Source organism: Ambystoma mexicanum, chromosome 1q (genome assembly GCF_040938575.1).
Source record: "Ambystoma mexicanum isolate Mex_15411 chromosome 1q, UKY_AmexF1_1, whole genome shotgun sequence".
Classification (NCBI taxonomy): Eukaryota; Metazoa; Chordata; class Amphibia; order Caudata; family Ambystomatidae; genus Ambystoma; species Ambystoma mexicanum.
The window spans coordinates 839,413,168-839,425,448 of NC_090922.1; the positions used below are offsets into that span (position 1 = coordinate 839,413,168).

The window sequence follows — 12,281 nt, forward strand, 5'->3', positions numbered from 1 at the left end:
TTACTTTTTTGTAGAAAACTGAATAAATGAACCCAAAACAGGCCAAAGAAAGACTTACTGAGAGGTGGATCCAATGTAAAGTTATATTCTGAAGTGACTTGAAGGTTTATAACAAGACTGGCTGAGCTGGGGATTTCAGCAGTTTAAGTAAATTTGGACTGAAAGACATTAAAAATCTCAAGGTTTAAGAGAAATGAGTGACCTACTTTGAGTGTCACATAGGTTGCAATTGTTTAAATGTCATAGTTTTGAACTTAGAATCAGCATTCTAGCTGCATATGTAAAAAAATTGTCTTGACTTAAACTGGGAAACAAAAAGTGACATTTTATCTGAAACCTGGCTTAAGGAACTGAATTCTGCCTGGCAACTACCCCCATCAGGAGTGATACTTGAGTCACAGCTGTGTTCCCAGGCCTAGCTGCCCTTTTGCTGCTCACACCAAAAGGGATATGACACTTCCCTGATTGAATTACCTGGGCTCTGCAGGAAATTGAACAAAGCCCTGTCCTGACTCAGGCAAATGTTTTATTGGCGGGAGTCGTAAATGGAGCTTCCTCTTGGCAGAAGCTGGGAGGGGCAGGGTCTCTGAGCTTGTCAGAAACTGGAAAGACTGGTTTCTGTACCATGTGACATGAAAAGACACACCTCTATAGCCAGAATATGGTTTTAGAAAAAGATGAATAACTCATAGTACGGACTTGTGAACATTTTATAAATGACACCATAATTCTTGTGATTTTTCTGCCCACATTTTAAGAGGTTTTTAGAACCTGTGGCATGTTTAGGGGGGTTTTAGCGGAAAAGAGGATATTACTCAAAATGTGTGCATGTGAAAAATCTGACACTTCATCAACTAATGTCCATACTCCTTGCGCACATGTGTGTACATTTGGGGTAATGTCCGGGATTGCAAACCAGTTAAAAAGTGCAAAATATCGCTATTTCTGAATGCAAGCCCCCAGGAAGAGCAGAGTTTGAACAGGGTATACCTCCTGTGATATGTGATGGGTGCATGTAATTTCAAACCACTGTGTAGTTATGAAATATGTATTTGGTTCAAATCTAGATTTGTGTGTAAGTTGACAGGAGGAATGGACTTTCTGCAGGCTGTAAAATGACATCACTCTGACACAACCTAGCTCCCCCAATCAAGTGAGAAATGGAAGTTTGACCAATTAGAAGCTGAGAGAGAGGTAGGGTCAGTGATGCTAGAACACACCCACATTCTAAACACATAAAAGCAGACAGACAGGACAGATAGGGACTTTCAAATCCATTTGCAGCTGGAAGCTCTGCCGGGAAAATCCATACTTTACCTCCATCAATCTCCAGAGAAAGCTGTGCAGAAAGATCCAGACTTTAAATCCCTCAATCTTCAGAATCCAGAGAGAGAGCAGACCCAGATCACTGTGAAGTGCAGAGACCAGAGTCCCGTCTAAAACCTGACCAGATCCATGGCGAGGCCCATTTCACTCAAGAATATAGTGTGAGTACCTAGAAAACTGTGCAGAACCAATCTCCTAGTTAAAATAATATAATTCAATCTAGCTTAATCTAAGTAGAACTGTCTCCTAACTGTCACCTGTCATTTGCATAGCTGTCACCTGTCATTTTCTAGTTGCAAGCTGCACTTGTCTTTTTGAACTTTAAAATTTCAAATCTGAAAAACGACCTTTATTTAATCGCTCATATCTCCGTGACCGTTTGTGCTAGAGACTTGCAGTAACTTTCATCTGGAAGCTGAGATCCTAGGCTTTCCTAGGACCCCAAAACGATAGTGATAGTCCTTGTAGTTCCTCTGTAATCGCGCCAGACGCATCCGCGAATTTTGCCGCGATTTGAAAATTTCTCCACTTGCAAAAAGATAGCTGCTTTTGCTCTCCTCTGAAAAAAAATCGTTTGCCTCATAAAAACTATCCCTGCATCACTGCTAGAGTGAGCCTGAGCTAATATTAACTTGATTTCACTCACCCTGAACCTCTAAAGGGAATTAAAAGCATTTTAGCATATTTTTTTTCTTCATTTCCAGCACATTTAAAAGCATTTTGCCTGTGTTTTCAACTTCTGTAGTCTAAGTTGCTGGGTGAACTGAATTACATTTGAATTGCATTTCTGAGAACTGTGTGCTTCCTTCCATTTCCTTGCATTGCATAAAAGGGGGGGTGAATTGCCAGAGAAAAGTGATTACATTGTTTTGTTGAAATCATATTGAGTATTTTCTATACTGCATTTCATTCATTCAACCTTGCATTTCCTTGAACCCTATAAAACATTCTCTTCCACATTATTCTTCTGTCCCTATTTACCAGTGTGCTATCTTATCCATTTCATGTCAACTCCTTAGTGATTATAAAGAAGTGTGCTAGTGCCAGATTCTCCGTTGTTAATCTTTATCATATCAGATTAAGTGTGATATTCAATTATTAATTTATTATAAAGTGTGATAGATATATATTGCTTTACTTCTCAAATAAACCTTTTAATTTGCAAAACAGAACTACTTCTTGGCTCAGTGGGGTCAGGAGGATTCCAAGAGAGGGGTGTTATATAGGGGTAGTCATCCAGAACGCATGAACTGGACATAAAGATATATCAATAAGGGTTTTCATTCAGTATTCTAGACTAGGCGTTGACTTGGCTGTAGTGCTGAATTGAATCCTCTTACAAATTGGGGGCTCGTCCAGGATGTTTGGGTTAGATCTACCATTTGTGCAGATTAATACAGCGTGCCAGCTGACCAGATACACATATCCGGTCGGATCACCACGCTGTGTTACGCTGTAAAGCATTCCTCAAAAGGGACACTCCAAGAAAAGTTCTGTTCTGCAAAAATAAAATACAAACTTCTGTAAGTCAGGACAGAGACCAATCTCTAGAATGACGACCTTAGTAGACATGAAAATAGCCAGAGAGCACTTCTTACATAAGTTATTTGTGAGAGGTGAATGGGCTGAGCAGGGCCAGGAGGCCTGGTTGCAGGCCATCACGCGACAGGCCACTGAAACAGGGTCAGACTTATGGAGAGATCAGGGTCCATTACATGTGGCCCTGAGTGAACTATATATGGCTCCTAAGGCCAAAGATGAACACGACAAGATTGTTAGGATAGCGGCATATTTATATTTATATATGGGAGCCATACAGAATAAATGTGCTGAAGGCCATGATCTGGCAAAAAGGCAACAGATGGCGTTAGAGAAGGCCCAATCTGATCTGGACTCTTCTGAGCAAAGGCTGCATAGAAGCCAGGAGTCAGAAAATGAGACCAGACAGTACATCACTAAAATAAAGGAGGATATGGATGTGCTGCAAAAGGAAATGTCAGAACAGGATACCAGATTTCGGGCCTTGCAGAAGGAACACCAAGAAGGTTTGGACTCCCTACTGCAAAGCCAGAAAAAGCGGGAGCAACAACTGGACTTCAACAGGGTATGTGCTGAGCAGGTAGTCACCCTGCAAGGCCACCTAGATAGGGAAAAGGCAGAAAGCAATAAACTGATTCTGAAAGACCTGGATACCCAGGCAGAGTTTGATGAAGAGCGCCGGAAAGCTGGTGCCCTTCAAAGGCAGAGGGACGACCTGGCAGCACAGATGCAGGCTCTCAGTCAGGAAAGAGACACTTTAGGCCAGGAAGTCTGCCACTTAAAAAAGGAAATTGAAGAAAATCACCTGGCCCTCCAGGGGCTGGGTGACCTCCAAAAAGAACACCAGAACTTGCTAGAGCACACCAGGAGGGTGGAGGATGCTCTAGCAAGAAAGGAGCAGGCCAATAGGGACACAGCTCAGGAGGTAACCCTCCTGCAGCAAAGACTGGCCCAGTTCTCCAGGACCAACCAGGAAGCACGGAGGGAAAATGAGGCTCTCTGCCAGCACAATGAGAGGCTCCAGCAACAGGTAGCGATGCAGGTGAAACTGATAGAGTCGAGTAAGGCCTTAACAGAGGAACTGAAAGCACAAATGCAGGCTCTTGCATTGCAACAGGGAGCAGGGGCGGATAGAGATGAGGTCCGCTGGGAAAGAGAGATTCCTGACCATAACCGCAGGAGCCCTAACACCAGGGGCCTTCATCTCCCCCAGTCCCTGGACTCTACCACCCCCATGTCCCCTGGCGCACATGAGCACAGGGCCACAGGGATGGCAGATTACTATCCAGCTAAGAGTATGGGGCTCATAGGCCAGTACCGCTCAGGAATGGAGGGGTGGGCATCCGGGTATGGGCACCCAAGTACAGTACAGTTCAATGGGGAACCCCAGGAGAGTAGGCCCATTAAGGGCATCCTGAAAACCTCTGCCCAGTTAGGTCAGTGGAGGGGGTACCCATCAAATCCTGGCAGCAAGGAGGAATCTGAAGACTCCTCTGAACTGCGCAGGACACAGGAGACCAGGTCCCCACATTCTGCCAGCCATTCCCAGGCTCGCAGAATCCGGGAAAACCTGGAAGAGCAGACAGGAACCTCTGGGAGCAGTGCCTCTGAGTCAGAGGATGAATGGACAAGGGTTACCCGAACCAAAAAGGCCAATAAGGCAAAAAGGGCCTTGCTTAAGGACCCCTTAAAGCAGATTAAGGCGATCAGGAGCGTCATCACGCCTTACCATAAGAACGCTAAGTATTCTGTTTGGGAGCACTTAGAGTTGTTTGAGCAAATGATGGAGACTTTCCATTTGAAGGACAGCCAAAGCTGTATCCAATATGTAAAGTGGACATTCTCCCCGGAATACTCCAGTTTCTTTGCGGGGCTGGAGGACCAAAATCATTTAAGATGGTCCACCTATAAGGCGGCCATCTTGAAACATTTTTCCATTCATAGAAATCCTCAAGAGGCTCGCAAGGCAGCCTACAATTTGCAATGTGGGGAGGATCAGGCCCCACAAGAATTTGTGCAAGAACTGAAACGTGCTTTTGCGCAGACCACCAGAAGGGTGCGCACAGACAGTAGAGAATTCATAAATACATTTTTTCATGCCTTGCCCAAATACATAATGACCCAGCTCGTGAGGGATTTTCACGAGAAAAGATCTTTAGACTGGGTCCTTGAACAGGCTACCCGGATCTATGAGGTGCAGAAACCGGTAGATAGCAAAAATAATGCTCAGAAAAACCCCAAAGCCAACAGCACCCCTGCTGCTGCCAAGGTGGCAGAGGTAAAGGTCACCCCCGTTTTAGAGTTGGAGATGGGGGGGCCTAAAAACCTACCTGCACCTAATAATGCTAGGCCCAGAAGGTCCTCGGGCCAGTCACAGACAGGGAGCCAGGGAGGCAGCCCCACAAATGGGGTCCCTCGCTCTCCTGATTATGTAAGCCCCCGTTACAAGGGAAACAGACCCATCCTGGGTTATGTGTGGACTCCTCCAGCCCAAGGGGGGGGGGATCCAGCCAAGCACCTAGCCCAGGGAACTTCCCTCCTAACTTCCCACTGGAGGGCAGAAATTCTCCAAATCCTGGGCAGAACTTTTTCCCCAGGTATCCACCCAACTTCCAACCCCAAAATCATCCATCCTTCTTTCCCCAATTCCCTGAGCCCAGACAACCTAATACGGGAGAGGGGATGCCAAGGGTGGAGGGGTACCCAAATCTTCCCAACCAGGGGTACTACCAAAGAAGGGACAGCTACCCTTCCCGGGATCAGCCCAGGGGAGAAAACAGGGCCCCGTATCAGCCTGAGCGGGTTTCCCAGTTAGAGCGCCAGATCCAAAATATGGCACGGGATCTGGGTCACATACTGAGGGCTCAGCAGAACCCTCAGATGGGCGTGCCGGCGCAGAACGCACCCAACTCTGGACCTGGTGCTCCAGAACAATGACGGGGGCAGCACCCCGATAACTCACCGGTTCCCAGCGAGGAGGCACAAAGGGAAGGGGGGTGTAAAGCCTTGGAGGAAGCTTCCTTCCTCACTTGTAAACAGCCCCTGGAATCCCAGGAACCGGAAACAAAATCTCCTGCCCCTGAAAGTCTGCCTCCTAAGGAGCAGAGGGGTGGTAGGAGAAACAAAAGACCCAAACAGACACAGTTTGAGGAGGAGGTACAGATCTTCCAATTTGAGGGAGAGGGATCCTCAGAGGATCCTGGGAAAAGGATCTTCTCCTTCAGAGATGGGGGAACTCCTCCCAAAGAAAAATGGGTCCCTAGGGATGCAAATCCAGACTGGGGAGATGTGGAGACTGAGCTACCGCCGCCCACCATCTCATCCCAGAACCAACAGCAAGAATATCCCCTGGTTCAAACCCATCCTGGTGACTGCCTCCAAAAAGGGGGGGGGCGGCCCAGAACCGGAGCCAGGGGAACCCACAATGGCTCTGATCTCCAGTTGCCAACTTTTTCTTTCAGATTCCCAAGGCTCTCCGCAGAATTCCGCCCAAATCTCTTCGCTAGCAATGTCCAAAACCAGAAAGTTAGCCCACCAGTTGTCCAAAAATGTGCATTATCTGTGCCCCCTTGAGGAGAAGGAGGGAAGATATTATGCCCCGGTACAAGTACAGGGGCAGGGTACAATTTTGGCACTGGTGGACACTGGATCTCAAGCTACCCTTCTGTCCAGAAGGGCCTTTGACGAACTGAATGCAGGAAGGGGAGAGAATTACCAAATTCCTCTCACCTCTCTTCCTGGGCAACTCCAGAACTTTGACGGGAAGGAAATTCCCGTTGAGGGGACTGCAGACTTGGACATTAAGATCGGGCGACACAAGTTGAAACACCCGGTCATAGTAGTGTCTCCAGAGGGCACCCCTTGTTTACTAGGGAATGACCTCCTGAGAAGGTTGTCACCCCTAATAGATTGTGTAAACAAGGTCCTCTGGACCCAGACTAGCCGACCAATAAAATTAAAACAGAGTGTCAACCATGTTAGTTTAAACGGCACCTGCCACATGGTTGAACAAAAACCTGACCAAGTAGAATTTCACTTCCAGAATAGCCAAATTCCAGACGTGACAGTAATAGCAGTAGGACAACAGACTGGTGATGGGGGGTCCTCTCTATTTCTGAAAATCAACCTTCCTTCCAGTCTAAAGTGGTACTCCATGCTGGAAGGAAACACTCTGAAATTCTATACTAATCCACAATCAGAAACTCCCACTCCTATAGTCCAGAAAGATGTGAAATCAGCTCAGAGCCTGGCTGATATTCAGCAAATTGGAGAGCAGTTGTTCATCCCTGTCCAATTAAATGATGGGAAGGACTCTGTTCTCGCTCGAGTGTGTGTGAACAACGGTAAGAGCTTCATCAGCGAAGCCATGTTCCGCCAACTCCCAAAAGATCCAGCCATCCCCACCTTCAAACTGATAGACAAATGGGAAATGGCCCTGGAAGCACCTAATTCCAAACATCTCCTGCCAAGCAGGTGTATGCTCAAAATCTCCATTGGCAACAAGAGCATAGTCCATAATTGTTGGGTCGTGCGAGACGTCCCTGCCGCCTTTTACTTAGGCAGTGACATTCTCAATCGCTTTGCCATTAGTTTGGACCTAATAAACTTCAAAGCTTGGTCCCGATTAGCGGATAATCCCATGGGCTTTGATGATCCAGAAAAAGCATTTAGGTCAGCTCAATTGCTACCTTATGCAGTTGAAATTCAGATTAAAGAGGAAGTCACCATCCCAGAAAGGACCCGACAATTCTCCCTGGAAGTGAAAGCTAAAAGAGGACAATATTTGCAAAACCCTGATGCTTACATACATCTAAACGCTTCTCTCCAACAGCAAGGGTTGGGGGTAAACCCAACTCCATTAGTCAACATAGAACATGACACCATTCCAATAGAGGTGGATAACAGCGACTTGAAGAGTATTACTCTAGCCGCAGGCACCATTATTGGAATGGCGGTTGATGACCGACATCTTTCCATCGACTTAGTAAATGAACTGTTAGGACCAATCCCCAAGGACTGTTTTGACAGTGACAGTGAGGACAACACAACACCAGACAGGATTTTTACCCGGCATGGGGGGAACTTCCTGGTGTACACTTCCTGCCCCTATGGTAAGGAAGATGTGACTTGTGACTTCAGGAGGGATGAGGTGATTTTCCAGGTCCATGAGGGCTGCCTTTCCCACCTGAAGCCTCCAGTCCAAATCAGCACTCTGACCAGGGACTTCTCCACCCAGCTGGAGGAGGCCGCTGAAATAGCCAAACCAGAAGTCTTTCCAGGCTTCAGGCAGATGGTGGAAGAGAGAGTCAACCTAGCTGATGCCTGTGTGACTCTGGAACAAAAGCAAAAGTTGAAACAAGTTTTCTTGGATTTCCAAGATCTCTTTGCGGTAGACTCATATGACTGTGGTCGCACTGACATCCACACAACAACAATCCCCACGGACCCTGGCATGACTCCTGTGTTTGTGAAGCAATATCGCTTGCCTCTCGCATCAATGGAGTCCCTTACTGAAATAATTAAGAACCTTGAGTCCCGGGGAATAATCCGTCCAGTCCACAGCACCTTCAATAATCCGGTGCTGGGAATATTGAAGCCAAACGGCCAGTGGAGACTCTGTGCTGACCTCAGGGAGCTCAACAAACGGGTCCATACTTCCCGATGGCCTCTGCCCTACATTGACCAAGGGCTGGCCCAGATTCAGGGGTCACAGGTATTCACTGCAATAGACCTGACCAATGGATACTGGACTGTGCCTGTCAGTAGGGAGGACCAATACAAACTGGCTTTTACCTTTGGGGGCCAACAGTATACATGGACCCGGACGCCCTTCGGATACCTTAACTCCGGTAATGAGTTCAATATTTTCCTACATAAGGCCATGCCCGACCTGGGTGCAAGGGGTAACCTGGCTTATGTAGATGATGTCCTCATCAAAAGTTCATCTGTGGAGGAACACATAGCGGAGATCCGTTATGTTCTAACCCAGTTGAGAGCCGCCGGAGCAAAACTTTCCTTTCAGAAAGCACAGTGGTGTAGAACCCGTGTTAATTTCTTGGGGCATGAGATTACTCCTCAGGGCCTCTGTCCCCAGGAAAAGAAAGTGGAAGCGCTTCAGAAACTGAAAGACCCCACAACTCTGCGGGAACTAAGGAGCCTCCTTGGACTGACCAATTACAGCAGAAAGTTCATCGAGGGCTACGCAGAGATCACTAGACCCCTGATTCATCTCCTGAAGGGGGGGTCAAGTGGGAATGGGGTCCAGAACAAGCCGAGGCAGTAAGACAACTCAAAAGAAGCCTCTCACAAGCGCCCTGCCTAGCTTACCCTGTCAGAAACAAGGAGTTCTTCCTGGAGACGGGGTTCTCTAATACGTGCTTGACGGCAGTATTATACCAAAAGCATGACAAGGTCAATAAAGTAATATCCTATGCGAGCAAAACTTTATCCTCTGTGGAGGAAAAATTCAACGATTGTGAGAAGGCACTCCTGGCAACGGTGTGGGCATTGAAGAATTACCGCCCGTTTATCCAGGGGGAACACATCATAGTGGAGACTCCACACCAGCCTCTGCAATATCTCCAAAGTGACAGAATCCGGGCCGGAAATGTGAGTAATTCCCGAATTACTTCCTGGATTCTGTCAATGCAAGGCTTTCCTGTGGAGGTCCGATATGGCCAAAACAAGAAGAGTCCCCTCGCGCAAGGTCTGGCTGACTTGCATGATTGTGCCAGAGAAAACTGTCTCGAGGACGAAAGTCTAAAAATCAAGGACAACACAGAGGCATACCTTAATTCCCCACACAAAGTCTTTGAAGAGGACAAGTGTGAGGGAATGCCCACTGTCTATGTGGATGGATGCTCTTACCATGTTGACAACGACGGGGAGAAAGAACTGGTGGCCGGCGTAGGGAATGCATGGGTGAATGAGTCCCCAGAACCCTCCGCTGGATACAAAATTGGTCCCCGAAGTAGTCAGGTGGCAGAATTGATGGCTGTGCATCAGGCCATCCTCACTGCTGTCCAGCATCAACTCCACGAACTGGTCATAATCACAGATTCGGATTATGTACGGAATGGGTTCGTGGAGCACCTGGTTAATTGGAAAACCAGAGGCATGTTATGTGCTAACAACAAACCCTTGAAACATGGGAAGTTGATCCAAAACATTGATGATCTGGTCACCTCGAATGAGATGACCATCTATTGGAAAAAGATCAAGGGTCATTCCAAAGTAGAGGGACCAGACAAAACTCGAAATGACTTAGCTGATCAGCTGGCCAAAACCGGGGCCATCCAAGGGGATCTAATTGAGATTGAGTCCCTGTTGGGGGAAATCCAGGTCACTGCTATCACTAGGTCCCAGACAAATGCTCACAACGACCTTTCAATTGCACAATGGAGTAAGGAGACCCCTGATGCTGATTTGATTACCGCTCAGAAGGGGGATCCAATAATTGGTAAATTTTACCAGCACCTTGAGGACCCTGAGAACTTTCCCCTGACGGATACCGATTACATTGGGAAAGAGGACCTAAGAGTGTTGATGAAATGTCCAAAAATGTTCCGAATCCAAGACGGTTTGCTGGTAAGGAAATCCAAAGCTGGCCACGATCAGTGGGTGGTTCCTACCTCATTCCGAAGCCTGATGTTAAGTCACGCCCATGATGCGTCCACCGCCGGTCATAGGGGGTTTCACACAACATTGGAAATCTTAAGAGAGGTTGCATACTGGCCACACATGGGGCAGGACCTCGACCAATACTTGAAGGGGTGTCTTGTGTGTGCACAATTTCAGCCATCATCCCTCACGCACCGCGCGCCTCTCCAAAAGCGGGGGATGACACTGCCATGGTCAGATTTACAAATCGACTTTGTAGGCCCCGTGATTCGCTCTGCTAGGGGGAATAAGTACATGTTGACTGTGACATGCTTGTTTACCAAGTGGGTGGAATGTCTCCCAGCCCCAAATTGCAAGGCAGAAACGGCAGCTGCCTTGATGATTAACCACATCTTTTCCCGTTTTGGTCTACCTCAAAGGATTGAGTCAGACAGGGGTAGCCACTTCACCAGTGAAGTAATGACAAAGATGTGGGAGATACTGGGGGTCAAGAGAAAGCTGCATATTGCTTATAGACCAGCTTCTTCTGGGGCAGTAGAGAGATATAACCGGACAATTGTGAGCATCTTAAAAAAGTTTGTGGCAGATTCTGGGCCAAGTTGGGATATCCGATTACCTCTGGTCCTAATGGCCATCAGATCTACCCCTTCATCTGCAACCAAAATGTCACCATTTGAATTGATGACTGGGCGCAAGATGGGGCTTCCGCAGCATTTGCTCTACAGGACCCAAGAGCAGACACTAATAAATGCCTCCACAACTCATGAGTATGTGGAGAATTTAAGGAAACACCTCCAACATGCTTTTGCTTACGCTCAGCGGAATCTAGAAAGATCGGCTGATAGCATGAAGACCCACTATGACCTGAAGACTTCCAGGAAGGAATATCAGGTGGGGGACCGGGTCTATCTATACAACTTCCAAAGAAACCAGGCAAAACAGCGGAAATTTTTGCCTACATGGAAGGGACCCTTTGAGATCATCGACAAGATCTCCCCTGTGGCCTACAAAATCCACATCCCCAAAGGTCCTTTGGCAGAGGGGGAAGACAAGTGGGTCCACATAAACCAGTTGAAATGTTGCCATCCCAGGCACACTCTGCAACAACTGGAGGAATCCTCTGGAATCCTAGCGGGTATTGTCTCAGACTAATTCAGTTCCAACCATAAAACATACCACATCTAGTCTCTAAAATATTGTGATTTGCATGAAACTGTCTCTTAGTTATACTGTTTTTTTTTCAAAATAAGAATGTAATGTTTCGTTATGATGAAATGCATATGCTGCCCCACTATATCAATGGTGGGGGAAAAATGTCTATGGATAGGTATTGCCGCTCTTCCTTTGTCGTCCTAGGAGAAAGAAAACCTTGAGACGGGCCAAGGAGGACGATCCGGGGACCGGGAGCAGAGACGCAACGGGCCCGGGGTACCGCCCAATTTTCCCATCAGGACCGGCGAGGAGAACCGATCGATCCGACCGGATGGAGAAAAAGATGCTGAACTGTGCCATCTATTGGAAGAAGATGAGGAAACATCCCAGGTCTTGCGAGTCCCATTCGCGAAATAGAATGGCCATCGCAAGAGGGGGGCTTGTGGGATGTATTTACCCATGCATCCGAGCCATACCTCAAAACTGTGCAGTACTGACATGGAAAACATCATGATGGCCAGAGCTTCCCAGAAAATGCACAGGGAAATGCATGAAGAATAGGCTGCCACTCATTTTTGCTGATGTTATGGGCACAGAAGGACGCTGCCTAAAAACCACCATTGGACTACCCACACAGTAGTCTG

At 47.3% G+C, this 12,281-nt stretch overlaps 1 protein-coding gene across 2 annotated transcripts in view; it reads right to left on the minus strand.

Annotated features, from left to right (window-relative positions):
- The window catches only part of LOC138537711 (protein FAM163A-like), a 440,835-nt gene that overhangs the window by 147,010 nt on the left and 281,544 nt on the right, over positions 1-12,281 (minus strand). The window lies entirely within an intron of this gene.